Source organism: Sinocyclocheilus grahami, unplaced genomic scaffold, assembly GCF_001515645.1.
Source record: "Sinocyclocheilus grahami isolate Dianchi unplaced genomic scaffold, SAMN03320097.WGS_v1.1 scaffold6657.1, whole genome shotgun sequence".
NCBI lineage: Eukaryota > Metazoa > Chordata > Actinopteri > Cypriniformes > Cyprinidae > Sinocyclocheilus > Sinocyclocheilus grahami.
Window position 1 is genome coordinate 1 of NW_015510979.1, and position 2,187 is coordinate 2,187.

The window sequence follows — 2,187 nt, forward strand, 5'->3', positions numbered from 1 at the left end:
ATTAGCGATATGGTTTTGCTGGTATTGAATTTTGTGGTATTTGTAGAGCTTGTATTTAATTTGTATTTAATTTTTTATTTTTTTTTTACTGTAAAGCACTTTGTGACTCCTCCTTGTCTGTGAAAGATGCTTTATAAATACATTTTACTACTTACTAATTTTACCCCAAAATCAGGAGGAAAAATATAAGAAAATATATTTTACATAAAGAGTCCTATTTTGGGACTAACACAGTTATTTGAACCATTATATTTTCATGACAGTTAAGCCCTAGATGTGCTCAATTGCTAGATTTAATGGCTGATTTATTGTTTATGACACTGGTAATTCAGGGTTGTTATAGTTAACCAAATCAAAACTAAAAAACATAAAAACATGTTTGTTACTGAAACATTTACGTTAGCTAAAATAAAATGTATAAAAACTTTTTTTCAGATAGTTTCCAAAGCAGCTTATAACTAGAACTTAAACTAAAAATTATTAATTATAATTTTTATTAATTAATCAAATAAAAATTATATTATTATTAATTAATAAAATAAAAAAATAGTAAAAATGTATTTAAAAAATCTATATAAACATAAAAAAACATCAAAATTACTAAGATTTTAACTAAAATGAAATAAAAATAAAATATCTCAATAATACTTAAAAAAAATGGTAATACAATATAATAAAATGTAAACATAATACAATATTTATGTAAGCATAAATTAAGCAGCATAAAATTTCTTTGTATTACAGTTGACTTAAGTGTTTTGAAAATAAAATAATTTATATAAATTTAAACTGTATCTACATTTATATATAAATAAAAGAATTTATATATTTTATATTATTTTAATGGCTATATATATATATATATATATATATATATGAAAGAATGAATAACAGTGCTTTTAAAATCTGCCAATACAAAAATAATTTCTAATGTCAGCAAACCTTCATGATATAAGCTGTTATTAGAGATAGCTTGAAACTAAAGACTGTGATTCAGGGGTTTATGGGGTTGATGATGGCTGTCCTGTCCTGTCCTCGTGTCTTTCAGATTCACGCAAACTGTCGCATCAGGAGGGTGTATTTCTCTGACCGGCTGTACTCTGAGGACGAGCTCCCCGCTGAATTTAAACTCTATTTACCAGTACAAAACAAAGCAAAGGTGAGCTTCATCATGCCTGCTCATGTGCGGAATCATATCTTTACACCGTTGTGTATTAATCTCGTGTATTTTCTCCACAGCAGTGACACAGCAGATGGGATTCCTCTCTTTCTTTTATCTACACACGTTCATATAGGATGGATTTCTAGTGGCACTGTCTTTTTGTTGTTTTTCGGATCTATGTGATTGGTTTCCATCTGCTGAATAAATATTTTATATGCACAAAGTGAACCCCGATCTTTTTCTGATTATTTTACATTTATGCGTCAAAGCGACATACAAAAGGGGAACAAAGCAATTTTCTCTAGATATCGTCACATCATATTTCATACACAACTAGATATGCTGATGTTTGAAAAGATTTATTAAACTGGAACATGAGCTGCCAAAACCGTACAGGGAAAATGTAACGTGTCTTCAGTTACAAACTTTGGCTTTCACAGGAAAAATCTGCTGGTTATTAAATCTATCTGTCAAATGTTTTGTAGAAAGGTACTTCAAATGTAATTCAAAAACTCTTCAAACAAATCTATCACACCTGATTGCAGCAGTTACAATGGAATAAAGTAAATTTACATCTTAGTATTATCATAAGCATGGTAAATTATGAGATCCAAAAAAAACAAACACGCACAAATAATGGGACCAAGCACCGCGGCAGTCGAAATGTTTTAACCAGATGCCAACAGAATAATTATTTCTGTATAATCTCTTCACAGTATATGAGAATATATATATATATTTGACCAATCAGGATGCACCAAAGGTCTGGTACCAAGTTTTAAGTCAAATATTTGGCAAAATACAGCCTCACTTCTTATTTGGTGTCCATTATTTGCGGTTGGTTTGGTATATAAAAATCTCAGTATTCTCAGGAATATTCCCCTGAAAAAACAAAGTGATGAAGTTCAGAATAAAGGTCTGTTCACACACCAACAACTATAACTACATCAGTGCACTCTAAAAAATGATGGGTTGTTTCAACCCAACTTTGGGTCAAATATGGACTAACCCAACTTTTGGGTTAA

General features: G+C 29.6%; 1 long non-coding RNA gene across 1 annotated transcript; it reads left to right on the top strand.

Moving 5' to 3' along the window:
* The first annotated feature begins 1,027 nt into the window (after window positions 1-1,027).
* LOC107577628 (uncharacterized) lies at window positions 1,028-1,390 on the top strand. Its single transcript, XR_001608229.1, has 2 exons — window positions 1,028-1,159; window positions 1,240-1,390. It is a non-coding gene; the product is annotated as an uncharacterized lncRNA (long non-coding RNA).
* Window positions 1,391-2,187: the final 797 nt, after the last annotated feature.